Source organism: Balearica regulorum, chromosome 8 (assembly GCF_011004875.1).
Source record: "Balearica regulorum gibbericeps isolate bBalReg1 chromosome 8, bBalReg1.pri, whole genome shotgun sequence".
Classification (NCBI taxonomy): Eukaryota; Metazoa; Chordata; class Aves; order Gruiformes; family Gruidae; genus Balearica; species Balearica regulorum.
The window spans coordinates 9,861,572-9,877,925 of NC_046191.1; positions in this window are offsets into that span (position 1 = coordinate 9,861,572).

The window sequence follows — 16,354 nt, forward strand, 5'->3', positions numbered from 1 at the left end:
CACTTCCAGAGGAAATATGAGTTTATGCTGGATTAACCCAGCCACTTAGCTTGAATTTGTCCCTATAACCTGGTGATTCAGAGCAATTCCCATTAGGCAAACAGATATTTCCCTCCTGGAGAGACATTTACCCCATGCATGGTGGGCAGATACTGGGCACTTGTGGGTTAGAGCAGTAGCATCAGCTAACAGCAGTGTGACACGCAGCGACGGGCAACTTGGAGGCTGCAAAGATGTGCCAGGCTGCCGTAGAGCTCTGGGAACAGACCTAGCGAGCTAGGAGTCCATGAATTCCTACCATCCCTTACAGGGCAGAGCTGCTTCCCAGGAACCAGAAGTTCAACCCAAGCTAAGATTTGGGGAAAAAGGTTGTTCTTTGTTGGTGTTTCTTCTCCCTGACCACTGGTTTCAATCACTTTTGTCTTACCACTTGTTTTGCAGCAAAGTTCTCCTAGAAACTCCTATATCAATGACTTTTTTTTTTTTCCACTTGAAAAACAGACTACCAGCCTTAAAATGCATCCCCTGCTGGCAGAAGAAGAGAGGTAACATTTCACACACCCTCACCTCCCCCATATGTTTGTGCCTGGTCACTTCTGAACATGTACAAATAGCATCACAAAAATATATCATTTTGCAAGATTGTCTGGTCTGTCCATTTGAGTGCAGGCAAACAGCACCTGACAGACATTTGCCTGATCTGCTTTCAGGGTCCTCCTGGACTGGAGACTCCAGGCAAAATGAGCCACAGCTTCACTCGCCTTCCCAACAGAAAGAATTTTGCCCCTGAGTCTCCCCAGTAATGATTCAATCTCCCCATCCTCTCTGCTGTACAGCCAAGCTGCAGAGAGCAAGCTTTCCTTGCCCAGTGGCATAACCTGCTACCTATATGCAGTTTTCTCTATTTTCCTTCCTGTTACAGTAAGAGAGGAATAAAGAAGCAGAAGGGATATGGGAGAAAAGGTATTTAAACTGCAATAAGAAACAAACACAGGTCACATTTACAGGTGATACTCAACTGCCTTCCTACTACAAATGACCCCCCCCCTCCAAAGGCAGGACTGGCACTGTTCAGAGCTGAAGGTGGAAGAAAGGGTAGTTAAGCTCCCAACTCTGCCACGAGTTCCCTTGTAGGTCTTGAAAAATATCATCCATACTTCAGTATGTCTCAGTTCGGGTCAATTTGCTGCTTAAAAAAAAGAAAATTCTGCTTCACAGGATTGTTCAAAGATTAAATGGACATTTGCAAAGCTCTAGGAGAAATGGGGTGAAGGGCACTTTCAGAGAGACAAAGCATTATCATCATAAAGTATAATCTTGATGGTTTTTATGGGCAAGCATCAGCTTCCAGCAGTAATCTTTAAAGCAACATCCATTATCCAGAAAATCGGCTTTCAGCTAATGGTCTGTTACAAGTCACACTTGGTAAAACTCCATGCTTATTTTCTTCCTTTTTTTTTCCTAAAAGCCTTTGGAAATCCTGCGACAGCTGCCTGAGGGGAACAGCAGAGCCCGGCTGGCTGACAGCACGTAGCAGCACGGAGAGACGAGGAGGAGCATGCATCCACCACACATCAGGCAAACCTCCAACCCGTGCACCACGAACGACTCGAGATGCCTCCACTGGGCAGAGATCTCACCCAGCCTGCAGGGCTGGTTTGGGGCCAGACACTCTGCATTAGGGCCCTGGTTGGAGATGGGGGTCTGTCTCAGACGGCTCCTTACTAGGAAGTTTGGGCAGCAAAAGGCAGAAGGAGGTGGTGGTCTCCTAAATGGATTTCTTTCCGTTGAGGCTCCCTGAAGAACTGCATGCTATGCAAGAGCCTGAGCCAAAGTGCCCAGAGAGAGGGGATGAAATTCCACTTAGTCAGGCTGAGCACCTCAGTATCCTTGATGCATTTGCTGTCTTTCCAGAGATCATGCTCTCCCAGGTAAGGAACTCTGTGGGGATCCCAAAAGTCTAACAGGAACAGAAAGCACCAGATCTCCCTCCAGCATCAATCGTTCAGCACCCACCTCCCTCCCTGCTGCTGAAACTTTGTGGGGAGCAGCCCTTCTCCCACTGCTGTCTGGAAATGCCCCACTTCACAGGGCCTTTCCTCCAGGGAAACCCACTCCTCACCATGGCCACCTGCTCTGGCTCTCTCATGGCACATGGGCCCCGCACACAGACCGATGGGGGGACGTTCCCCATGTATGCCATCACACAAAGGTGCCTGTGCTATGTGCACCACCAGACATTGACGAGGGACCACTAGCAATGGCCACCCCTACGAAGGGACCACAAAAGCCTAAGTCAGATGGTGGTCTCCTTGTACGTCCTGGAGATCCAGCCCTTCTCCTGGAAGAGCGAAGATCTAATATTCACTGACACCAGTGTGCAAAGCCAAGAAAGCACACTGGTGCAACTCAGAGAAAAAGGAGTCAATTTTTTTCCCCCCCTGTTTACTTAGCTAGAAAATAACTTTCTACTGGGAAAGTGATAAAAATGAAAAACAATCATTGTGTTGTCACTCATCCAATCTTTTCATGGATTTGCTGGAAACACAGCAGAAATAAAAATCTCACTAGTACCATAAGGGGTCTTTCCAATTTTCTGAAAGTTTATGGCACTGCAGCAGTGCCAACTTTGTTTTTAAACAAGCAGCAGCTGAATCCTGGGTTTGAAGCCAGCTGATAGATGACCTCAGAGGAAACACTACCACTTTTGTAAAGTTCTATTCTGCTTCCTCCCTCCAAGCTTGGATTTAGTGGTTTATTTATGATACGAAGGAGCACAGTACTTTCACTTATTCTAATGATAAGCAAAGTCCTGGCTGCAGAGTGAAGGTAACCTGGTTGCTTCCCAGGTCTCCCAAGGATTACTTGGGTAGACTGGAAGAAATTTTGCCCTATAGCCCCAGGCTCTCTGCAGCAACGTCAGGATGAAGGCATCCATGCAGCCGCCTTGGGGAAATCCACACTTAGGGTCAGGGAAGATCTGAAAGTCAAAAATTAAAAGCATTTTCCAGATTGTATCCCATTTCCAGCTGCAGCATCCCTGGGCCATAATCTCCAAACCCACTGCCTCATAAAATTTGCAAGCAGACTATGGTCAAATGGGGACCTGCAACAAGACTTCCTAAAAGTGGAGTAATCCTAACTCCCAGTTGCAATGTAATCTAGTGTCTACAATAGCTGCTGGCTGACACTGGAAAAAAATGGAGGGGAGAGACCAAAGACGTTTCCAGCTTTTGTCTGGGTGAGGTAGTCCCAGCTGCTTTGCGCAAAGTTTCTGAGCCTCAGGGATTCGATCTGGGGTCCCGCTGCCTGTTTTGACGAAGGAGAGGAGAGTAAAATAGTTGGTGGTCTCAAGACAAGGAACGACTAAGCTGGCCTGTGGCTGGAAAAGAGATGCACAAGAGGAAATATGACTTGGTTGGACAAAATCCAGGGGCTGGGCAAGAAGCATTTGTTCATGATCTCTTCCAAGACCAGAATTGGGGTTACTAGAGCAAGAGCAAACAAAACTAGTCAGCGGTAGGTTCAAAGCAAATGCAAGGGAATAGCTGAGGTGGTTCAAATGTAACCTGGAGTTAAGCTGTGGGATTCTGTCACAGAATTAATAGATAATACAGATTAAAGGGAGAACTGCACAAGAAAAAAAAAAACCCACACTGCAGGTCATTAAAAAAGATTAAACTGCCTCTAGTTCAGGAGGTCCTTGGAGAGTACTTGAAGAATGGAGAGTTTTTGGAAATATCCTACATGCTTACCCTGCACCTTTCCTCTTCTGTTCATACCCCACTTGCAGCCTCAGTCAGAGACAAGATCCTGCATCAGACGGACCCTCACAGTGGTCACTTCTACTTTCTGAGATCAAAATCCTGAAATGCCGCATGGAGGCACGCCCAGGCCTCAGTGGCCCTCAAACCTGGAGATCCTCCCACCACCTCCAGAGAAGCTGTCCGACTCCAAACAAAGCACAATGGAGAGCTGACGTGTTGGAGACGTACAGCTGCCATGACCTACTTCTCTGGCAGACATGGGCTTGCACAGAGCCAACCACCAGTTTCCTGAGTGACAGCTTCACAAACAACAAACCATTTAAAATGAACCAAACCAACTATTGAACTTTCCCCATGGTAGAAGGAGCTTTTTTTTTTTGCCTTTTTTTTTTCTTTTTTTTTTGAAAGGACAGCAAGAAAACAGCCCTGGGTACGAAGAAGACACCCAGCCCATAGCAGTATAGTCTTCTGCTAGAAAACTCTTTCCACAGGCACACATGTCCCTGCCTCTCCAGGGTCTCTTCAGGTCCCTAGACTTCACCGTGAAACCATGCAGGACCACACTGGGGACCATGAGGATTAAGGTTTTCACTGCCTTTGTGTGTGTGAGTTGGAGGAAGAAGCAGATGAGATTAAAGTTTTGATTTCTTTCCAGTTTAAGGTTTCTTACTGCAATTACAAATCAGGATCAGCAGACTTAGTATACAGACCAACACAATCCTCCAGAAGCATCTCAAATGCCATTTTTAGCTACAGATAATTATCCCATTGCTACTCTGCTCCAAGACCCAGTGCTTTCCTCAAAATCCCATTCCCCAAGCCCCACGAAAAATTTCCTAGCACTCCTGAATTCAGCAGTGATCTGAGTATCTCATGCTTTGCCCAGCACACTGGGATAGGAGTGGGAGAGGAGCAGCAGCTTATACATGACACAGCTTTCAAGTGGGCTTGGCCGTGGAAGATGTATAAAACGATACTAGCAACATCTTGGTAGAAAGAAGCCATGTTGGTGTCATTTAACACAATGAAAAGCATAATTGGTTACAGCTGACAAACACAGAATTGCATTAAACAGAACATCGGATGCTGGGCCATGGTTTACATCAAATTGTCAATCTCAATATGGCAGTCCCCTAAAAAAGCTGCTTTTTGTGTAAACCCTCAGGAAACATAGCAAATCATGGCAACATGTTTATAGTCCTGAAATGCCACACAAGGAACCTGATACGTATCTTTTATGGTGGGATATACTGGAGGGCGTTTCAGCGCGTCCATACTCATTTTCCAAATACATTGTACAGCTTTGTTAAGCCTTCCGGAATCTTTCAGAGATCGACTTTTAGATGAAGCCGTGGAGTGGACAATCATCAAGGCCAAACTCACTCAATAAAAGTGAGACCACTTGCCTTATCTCCATATTGTTTTCTGTCTTCAAGTCTGGCAATTAAGGCTGGAAACGGCAGCAACGACGTGCAGATCTTTGCAGCCTGCCCCTGAGCTTTGCTGTCTACTGCTGCCATATAAACTGATGGCTGCTCTTGAACTTGGCACTAACTTGGCACCAGCAACCACAATAGAAGGACAATAGTATTTACATCTAAACAAAAGTTTGTTTCTGTGCTTACTGTGGCTGGAATTCAAGTCATTCCAAGATGGTTTGGGGGTCCTGCACCTATTTACACACCAGGTCCTTTGGGGGAGGGGCAGGTTTGCATGGTGCTTGGCACAGCCAAGTCCTGGTGCTAACTGCACCCTCTGCCTGCCTGCAGACCCCTAAGATGGAGGGACAGGGGGAGAGGACATCTGCGTTAGGTTAAATGGAGAAGGCACCTTCAACACAGTCTGTTTGGGAAGATACACCTGGTCTTGCTGCACTTGGAGCACACCCTGCCATGTTAGGAAGCTTCATGAGCAGCAGAGCTTCTGAAACCTGATGTCCTGGGAGGTTTGTGTTTTAGATTCTCTGGTGTCTAACACTCAGGAGGTCAAGCCAAAGATCTTCTGGGGAGGCTAACAGAGTCTCTGTCCTTCACCCAGCTTCATATTTTCATGAATCTGGTAAGCAGTCTTTTTAAGACCTCCAGCTGTGTGCCGGGTTTTCCACCAAATCTAGCAGGTCAGTGGAAATGAGGACAAACGGACAGACTGCATACTTGCATAAGGAAAACAAACTAAAAATTCACACAGTTTAGTTTCCAACTTCAGAAGAACAGAATCACTTACAGCAGGAAAAAACATTTTAAAAACTCAAATAAGCTGTTTAAAATGATGATCCAAATTACCTACTCTGTAGATGACCTACTATGATACCAGCATATCTTCAAGGTTTCAAGATAAGGAACTACAACACAAGGTAGATCTTTACAGCAGGATGGCAGCACCCTCATTTCATTCAAAGTCCCAGTTTACTACCATGAGTACTCGATCAGCCTTGCAGAAAATAGCTTTGAGCTAACTTTATTAAAGAACAAACAAGAAGAAGAGTCAACAAAACTGTTCTCTAAGTTTTAAATACCAGGAGGGGAGGAAGCTTTATTACTTTATGCTACTACATTACACAGATACAACAACAGCTGTCAACAATAATATTATCTGTATTACAGCAGAGATCCCAACTGAGATTAAGGTCTCATTGTGCTGGACACTTGTAAAAAACAAGAAATACACTGTAAGAAACCACCTCATAAAGAAACTCAAGACTAAATAGGCAAGAGGGAAAGAAGGGGCGGGGGGGGAATACGAAATTACTTTCTGCTTTTACAGATGGGAAACTGAGGAACACAAAGGATAAGTGACTTGCCAGAGGCTGCAGTAAGGAGTCTGTGGCAGAGCCGTAACTGAGCCCAGATTTTCTAAATCCAAGTCCAATACCATTCAAATCCAGTAGCAGACTTGCCTTTAAATCAGCCCTAATAACATTACGGTTGGATCTCACTTGTAATCTAACTGGAGAAATCAGAAGCGGATACAATTTTTTTTTTTTTTTTTTTTTTTTTAAGAGCACTCTTATTTAGTCCACGCCACATTTTGCTCAGGACTGTAAATTCTTCATAAAATGGGTCCTTTGTGTCTAATTTTCTCCACTTAACCTAGAGGCTGCATTTTTAGGTGCCATGCCAGATATAAACTTGTTCCAGCGACTGGGCACCCCCCTTCTTCCTAATGCTCCTTTACATGCTCAAGGCTAACAAACCTGCTCCCCTCCTGCTCCCTCCACAGCATCTGCAGGAGAGACGGGAACATTTAACACAACTAACACGCTCCCGACACGCTGCTGCGAGCAGGAAGCTCCTGAACAAATGCCACAGCCCTGTAATGCAACGCATTGGATAAACGCTTAAACTTGTGCGGTTAATGAGAGTCAACATGGTAATTTGGTGTTAGTCAGAATTACCACGGTTGGATTACGCGTTTTTCAGCTTCTCCTATTCTAAGCCGTTTTAGTGGCCTTGATTCATAAAAGACACAGATCTACCCATTTCAAATTGCCCCTTCGTGTAAATACTGTCAGTACAAATAAAGTAATTACTGTCAAACCATGTGAAAATGATCAACACGCTTCGCTGCGAAGTAAGCAAAGTCCATAACAAGATAGTAATTTGCACCTTTTTTTTTTTTTTTTTAATTTGAGGAAAAATTCACTTTCTTCGGTGCATAAGTTAAGCATGGAACATATTATTTAATCCTAATGCAAATCACACCATCAGGAAATGTCGTAAAGAAAAAAGTAATCTTCTGAAGGAAAAATAAATTATCGACCACGTTAAGAAGGAAAGAAACATTCTCGAATAATTTCTTTCTTTGTTGGTATTGGCTTGCAGCATAATCCTTCCAAGTAAATTGTAATTTCCAAATTAGATTATACATTATGTCATATTAGTTTTATATTAGAAAAACAAACTGACTGAAAGGAAAAATGCCAAAGTCGACTTGCCTGGTAATGTAAAATTTTTGTGTTTCTACTGTGAAATACTTAATGTTTCTTTCTTTTTTTTCCCCCCCCCCTCTTTTTTAACAAGTTTTACAGCAAAATCAAAACCTAAATTCAGGCAAGACATTTACTTTACCTGACCAAGCCCTGTTTGAAACGTAAATAGGAAAAGAATGAAAGAGCATTTTCGGGACACCACATAACCATAGCAACGGCTATCTCTGTGTATAAATACAGATATCGGCCTGGAAATTTTTATGAGTGATGCATCAGTCAAGAATGTAAGCACCTATTGCACTCAAAAATAACTTACATATAGAAAAAACCTAAACCTCCACAGGTCAAGTGATCTAAAGTCAGGCAATGCCAGAACTGAGAACGTCTGTGTAACTTTTGCACAGCTCCTTGGCTATGTTATGCAAGAGTTTTTAAATATATCACCCTCTATTTGTATTTTTCACTCCACCCCTGCTTTGGTCACTGACCAGGTTGGATGGTGCTTGCTGGATACAGTATTGCTCAATGTGTCTTTATAGTCTTCTACAGCTGATGCTTGGCCCAAGGCTCCTTTCCAAGGTACTTCCCAAACCCTGCATCCACAAGGGACTGCAAGCCTGCTTTTCACATGCTTAGCTTGCACTTCAGAAAACCTTAAAATACTGCTAAGCAGAGATAATACTTTAGCTTCAACACATGTCAAACGAAGTGCAGAAGCAGGGGGTGACATAGGAACATGGCCATATGGCATCAGGGAAGAAAGCGAGGTAGGTACAGGGTTGCCAGGAAGATCAGACTGAAGATGTCTCAGCACCCATGAATTGCCGAGAGCAACGAGTTGCAGAATGTTTGGAAGACAACCATCCAGGTGTAAACATGGAAATACTGTCATTTCATCACCTTCTTCACTTCATCACCTTCTAAACTGTCCCAAGAGCAAAGGCACACTACAGTCACTACAATTTTTCAGTAAGTTTAGACAGTTATAAACAAATTGTAAAAACAATTGATTAATCCTCGGTGTTGTAGGAACCAAAAGTCCACCAGTCAGTTTCTCCAAGCAGCTGACCGCAGACGCTCAGGAAAATGGACCACCTAAGCTGATTCCCCTTCATCTCCTCACCTGTGCTTCTCTCCCATTCCTACGCAAGGCTGGCTGCCTCCTTTTTCACTTCTTTCTCAGCCAGGTATGGGGGTACCAACACCCAGGGGAGACCCGCTGGTCTCAGACACTAAGCTCAAAAGTAAAGTAACCACCGAAAAAGTCCAGCTTGGTCATTGGGCAGGGAAGATGTTGATACTCCCCTTTGGGGACTGATTTTCATAAATGGAGGCACCCATAGGGCAAAAATCATTCCCCATTTATCAAATTTCTACTCAGCTCATGCAAACTTTGATTTTTTTTTTTTCTTTTCAGTGGCTTTTTCCTGGCCAAATGCACCTAGTCTCTTGCAGATACAGCAAAATCCTCCCCACCTTCTTACAAGCATGGAACAGTTTGGACTGCTCCTTGGGGAGCAGTAATGTCCCTTGGAGCAGCACTTTCCTTTCTCTCTCAAATGATAGTATTTTCTTAGGGGATGATTCTAATCAGCATGGAAAACTTCAGGCTGAAAAGAGTAAATTTAGGAAAGTTGGAGGCAATCAAAGCAAGGATCTTACTGGGGAGATTTCTGGCAACGCTTCCATGGTCATAAGGTCCTGAGTAAGTTTTTGCGTGTGCTTTCTTGCATGCGTACACATGAACACTTTGCTGAAAGCAATTACCAATAACTATGAAGTTCTGGAGATAAATAAAAGGAAAAGAAAACACATTTTTTCTTTTTGGTAATGGGAATACTCTATTCTTTTATGGCGTTTCCAAGTTCAGGTCAGCTGACAAGTAGAAAAAGCTTTAGTATTAATTAAACGGAATAATAGAGAATGTGAAGTGCATCTCTATACAAACAAAGGGAAAATAACCTGTAATGGGGAAGGAAATGTAAGAAAGGAAGACAGATCTGTGCACCCCAGTCTAGCAGACTGACAGCACCTATGAACCCTGACAGTAATTACTTTGAAACTGTGTATGTCCAGCATCCTAAAATTGCCTTTGCCGCTAAAATTCTCCCAAACGACAAGACCATCAAAAACTGACCGAACCCTCCGTGTGTCCAAAGGAACGTCTGGACATGGAATCATCTTAGATGTTAATATATACATAAAAGAGAGAAATTTGGCCTCTAAAGACCATTTTGACCTCAAGTTTTAAACGAACCAAAACAGAGGTTTAAATGCAAGTTCTCACTTCACCTCAGCTACAATCTCACTACTCCCATAATATAATACTATAAAATACAACAGGGTGGTTTTAGCTCTAATATATTTTTATATCATCACAGCTACAGCAACATTACCGTTATAAAACAGACAGATACACAGACATGTCTATCTCACTTCCTGCAAAGGTTACATTTACTAGCTTTTTAAAAGGAGCCAAGAGATTATTAATAGATGTACTAACATGGTGGTGAACATGAGCACTGTGAGGTACAGACCATTACAAAGCCCTTAGTAAAAGGTAGCTCTAAGCCGTGACTCTACACAATTTGTTGGCTTCCATAACAATTTATAATCTTTTTTAAAACATCTATTAATCACCTTCTAATCCTTAGCAAACACTTCTAAGTGGATTTTTCATAAGAAGCAACATACACGTATAATCTTGGGATTTTGTGTGACTGTCATTGATGGTAGTGTAAAGCAGGCAAGGAGTCAAACTCCATGCTATGTAGCCTCATTGAGTTTTTGTATTTGACCACATTTAATCATGGATGTCATAGTGCACCTATTTGGATAGTTTATTCACAGTTTGGTCTTATTGTGCTAAACCTCTACAATTTACGCAGCTCACTTAATCCGTTATGTACATTGCTTGCACTTAGATGGCTAGAAATGGTTTACTGAGGCTTATGTTTACTAAGGTTTAAGGTTTATGTGACATTTCATGAAGGGCCAGAGATATTACTTTCATCTAAACCTCATCACAATGACATACAGACCTGATAAGAGAGTTTGCAAGTCATTTGGTGTGAGTCTGATCTTCCCTAGCTTCACCCATCTCAAACTTGCACAGCCAGCCTAAGCTTCTCACCTAGACCGACAGAGAGGGGCTTCATGGAACAAGGAAAAGGAACCACTGACTTTGTATTTGCTCTTTTCCATCACACCTTAAAAGAAGGGCAGCTGATCAGCATGCAAGTCTGCAAGATGCTTTATTTCTTGACCCCTTACTCCATTAACTCATAGTACTTCCTCTCCCATGAGGTCGCCAGGTCCAAGAGTCCCAATGAATATGAAAAAGAATGACATCCTGATGGAAATTATAAGAAACTCCTCCATGACGTAGCAAAGGCACAAAACACGAGAGATAAAATGCTTCGGTCTTCTATAAAGCAATATCTAATATATGTGAACAAGAATTTTTTTTTCTCCGACGTCTTAATACAGAATAATCTGCTATGAATTTTTGAACTTTATTACTGGTCTCAGTCCAAGAAAGGACTAAATAGGTCATGACCTGATATGGTGGGTCCCACCAACCCACCCTCTCACATGCAGGAAAACAGTATTTGGCTTTGGTGTGAAGTATCTTTTCATGTTTTCCCTCCCAGACCTGACCCCAGATATTCCTTTCTCCGATGACATTCCCAGAGAGGCATTCAATGTAAGATCTGTTTTACGCACATTCATCAAAATGTCTTTTTTCATCTTTTCTTTTCTTTTTTCCCCCCTTTTTAGACAGAGCTAACAGGGATTTTGCTGGAGGACCAAAATGCAAGTTCAGGTTCTAAACTCCATACCCAGAGCACAGCCCTTCACAAAACCTTTTGTGACACAAAATGCAACTAGCAGCTAAGGAGGAGGGGAAGGATAAAAGCAACAATACTGAAAACCAAAGGCTCTCACAATGTCCATAAACCAGCAGTTTCAAGAGAGTCGGAGTCCCAGCCAAGAGAGACAAGACACACATACACGTACATATACAAAGAGTCCAGGAGACCATGTCCAGAATGATATAATTGGTTTGCAGGCACACTTCAATCGCTCCTTCATTTTGTAGACTGCCATTATTTAGCTTAATAGGAACTCAAAGAAAGGAAGGCGGAAGTTAAATGAAGTAACCTCCCACCCAGCCCTCATGTATTATACTGGCTTCCTTTATGCTGGCTCATTTGTACCTATAGAAACTGTTCTCAATGACACAGGGACCAGGGATTATTATCAATAAAGAAACTGACTTGATCATAGTCACCCATTACCATGAATGCTACTCAACAGCTTCTTCTATTTAAAAAAAAAAAAAAAAAATCCTTTTTTAACACAATATTTGTTGCCACTGAACTCTACTGGAAATACATATACTGCAAACATCTGCTTTTACACACAGCCTTTGTGCTGTGATTTCAGAGGAAGCCTGAAAGGCTCAGTCCAAGGTTGTTATCAGGGGACACATTATTTAAATGAAGATCTTTAATACACCATGTCAGAAGGCCATCTTCATCACTGTGATTCCAGGGAAGTGGAGGCGCTGCACTGCAAGGAATTTGGCTTCTTACCTACATAAAATAAACAGTTTCAGTGCCTGTAGGTCTCAAAAATAGTAGTAAGAGTTCTTTTTTAATAATCCTCAGTCTACTATTTCAATAGCTAGACTACACATTGCATTTCCCCGCACGTTTAATACAGCTGCTTTATGTTGGCCTTCTAACTGTTCATTATTTTTGTTTTTATAATAAGAAATGTATGGAAACAAATGACCCTTTCAAAGTGCCGATCTGTTAAAAGAAATAGCAAACAATCCCAAAGCCACAGAGACTCTTCTATTGGCACAAGAATGGTGGCCCTTAGTCATTTCAGGCCCCAAATGAGATAACACTTTGAAACAACATTCATTAATGTTTGAAATCCCAATACAGAGCAATTCAATTCAACTGGCTTTGTTCTTTAGAAGAAACCTAAAGGGGAAGGTGGGAAGGGTAAAAAGACATCTTAAGTCATATAAACTTTCACCAAAGAACAAATCAAAACATCTGAGGTTCATTCAATAGGGCTGACTGGCCTCAGCAAGACGACAAACAAAGAAGCATTGTATTGTTCCACAGAGTGAGGTTTTTCCAGGAACATCCCGTCAGATGCTTTCCAAGCGAACACCATGCAGCTGAGAGTAGGTGGATTTGAAACAGTGTAAGATCAATAAAAATCCAGCTTTCCATTTCACAGGAAGTTGACTGTTAAAACAGTAATGTACTTGTCCGTAGCATGTAAAACAGAAAGGCCACACAGAGGTTGGGCATCCGGTTACTGCTCAATGTGTCTTAATAACATGGTACATACATACTGAACATCTTCCCTACTCCACCCTGAAAGTTTCAAGAGCCAAACAGGCCAAGCCATTTAAATAAATGAACATGGATAATCTCTGATAAAAGGCAAAATCCAACTGCCTTTTCCGAAAGCACAAATGATCCCATTTCCTCTGTTAGCCTTGTAAAGAGCTTTTTAATGCCACATTTTGTCACCCGATCTGTAAGTCCCCAGGGCTCACATACAGGGGGAGCAGAGGGGAGCAGTAACGAGGAGCGTTACTGACCGTGCCCTGAATCATGAGAAAAGGACGAGATGGAGAGGGCATCAGTGTGAAACCAAGCATTCTGCTGGTCTTAGATGTCTACTGCTCTATTTTTTCACGTGATTTGTTCTTCAAAGTTATGAGTGGAAAGAGATCTGAATAAAAATCCCTGATTCAAATGGTCTTCGCATGCATCCACATTTGGACCAGCAGCATAACAAGAATGATCCAAGGCCTTGAATGGCTGCTGCATGGAGCATGATTCAATAGAGAAGGATTTCTCAAATTGGAAGAGATGACTGAGATGGGATGTGGTAGAGATCACTGGGACCCTGGCCACAGTGAGTAGAGATGAGTTGTTTACTCTCCAGCACAAGGCCTGGGAAACAAAGAAGAAAACATCGAGGAGCAGACTGAGAACAAACAAAAGCAAACAGCTCTTCCCCCAGCACCTGGGGAAGCTAAGGAACTCCTTGCTTGGGATGCTATGAAATGTATGTGGGTTGAAAAAGTGATCAGCCAAATCCATCAGAAAAAAACCCTCCTTAAATACAAAACACCACCTTTGTCTGATGTGTCTTTGAGCCATAAAATGCTGAAGGTTAAAAGAGTGATGCTGGAAAAGCATCACCAGATGCTTGCCCTGTTGTAGTTTGTCTTTGGTGTACCCTGTTGACCACCATCAATGGCACAGTATCAAGTTAGAGACATCTTTGGTATTACCTGGTATAACCGATCTTACATTATGTGAACTACCACGGCAACTGCCTGTGTGTGTTCCTAGCCTGCAGCAAACATGAGGTAATTTGAATTAATTTAATTCACCCAGAAGGATGTTTAAGCTAGGCTGAATCGTCTCACATTTGCCAGTGGCCAAAACACATACGCACAAAGTTATCTCAAGCTAGCCACCGGGAGCCAAGGTACTGCCGAGCCCCGCAGTGCTGACCATTGACTCTGCATGTTAGAGTTCACTCTAGCCTCAGAGGATGAGGCTCTAGACTTGCTTGTCTGTTTGAGCCTCCCACAGATCCCACCAAACCGACAATGCTTCAGTCACAATCTGATCTTTAGGGTGTACTTTCCAGCCAAGAGATCACAGAGATATCCCAGTCGATGCTGATGAGGTTCTGACTGGTTCAAGTCTTGGCCACACCACTGATTTAAGAAGTAAAGATTTTTCCCAGGGAGGTAAAAGCAGAAATCAGGTGAAGCAATTCAGTATTGCCTTTTTGGCTGGGTAAACCCAACAGCTTTCCAGGTTAATTTCCAGTTTACAGATCCCAGCTCAGGCACAAGCTCAAGTTCACAGCGAGCATAACCACTGGTTTCAAGATGAATGCTCAGCACTGCTGCAGCCACTTCTCAACGGCATAGCGTTAGCCCAGCTTTCCAGGTTTGCTACACGAGTAAATGTTCTTGCTTTTGAGGGATTAATCAGATGCTCTCCAGAACTTTGGGGTAGCTATTTTTCTTGCTCTGGTAATACTACTGCAAGGAATCCATGCTGACGTCGACAGTCTCCCACAGGAATGCTGCTGCGGGAGCATCTGCAAGTGATTAATAACTGTGAAAGAGCAAGACAAAAAGGTTCCAGTTGGTGATGAGGCTCCAGTGGATGCTTCTGGGGTATCAGCAGTTTTAAGATTATACTCAGTCTTCTTATCACTGTTTGTCTGCTTTTCCAGAATATGGATGTGAAGAACAGCCTGGAGGCATGAGTGGGAAAGATCAGCAGCCCCAGGGGAGAGAAATGAAGTGACTGATCCTTCTGTATCAACAGCCAGGTCTGCAAGACCTTGCCTGTGAGTTGCATGGATCTTCTTAACGGTAAGGGGAACCAGATGCTCATTAGTCAAAGATGTGGCTAATGTTCAACCAATAGCATGCTGGTCTAGCTTTTAACCTGTGGCTTTGCCTGCAAAATGGCAATGGGACCCTCTAGCAGGGTTGTGTGGGAGTTAGCAATTTCAGCACAGATGGATTTGTGCAAACTTATTAGATTACTTGACTCCTGGGTTCTCAAAGCCAGGTTGGATCCTCACCTAGGGGCAACAGAGCAGTTCAGCTGGCTAACATGGAATCAGGCTCACTTATACCAGAGGAGGTGGTGAGGGATTGAAATAAAGCCGGTATTTAAAGCAATCAAAAACCTGAGTTTCTCATGGAGATGGATCCTCCAAGGTCTCTGTGGAGGGAATTCCCATTGACTTCAACACACAAGGAGAGCTTAGAGGAGCAGACCCTTGAACCTGGGTCAAAGCAATGAACGATACCCGGTTCTGCTGCAAATGACATAAATCAGCCACATTCATTCCAAACCAGGCTCTGCAGCGTGACCCTTAACCAACCTTTCAGTGAACCTGAGATATGGTTTTCAAATTTGTAATGAAACCTGAAACTAAGTGATTTTCACCTGGTTCTGGCTTTCACAGAAAACATTTCACAGCAAGCTTTATTCCCTAGGTGTGATCCCTTAATTTCTTTGTTAAATTCAACCAGTTCTTTGAAGTGGGAGAGCCAAAGATTAATCTGGTGACAATTACCTGAAATGCATTAAATTTTGTGTATGAATATGAGCTCATCAAAGTGGATACCTTCCATGGAGTTCCCTAAGGAATTTTAAAGACTCGCCATTTCAAAATCATGTGCCTCAAAAAAAATTAAAATAATAAAACTTATGTTAGATTTTCATGTAAAGTTTTCCACAACCAATAACATCTCTGAATTGTATCCCTGGGCAGGGAACTATAAGGGAAGAAAACAGTAGATAGTGCAGCCATCAATCATCTTGAAAGCTAGTCCCACCATGACAGTGCTGGTCTGCAGAAGGGCTTCCATACCATAGGAAAACCCAAGTCTGGAGTAGGCTGTATGCCATTAATGTGGGCAGCTCTATTTCAGATTCCCTGCTAGCAAAGACTTCCTAAAGGTCCTTTCTGAAGGACTGAAAGGTCCTGCCTAATTGAAGGTCATTAACCATCTACGTGTCTGAAGAGAAGACAAAATGGATCTGCACAGATCTATCATGAATTAACTTGTTACCCC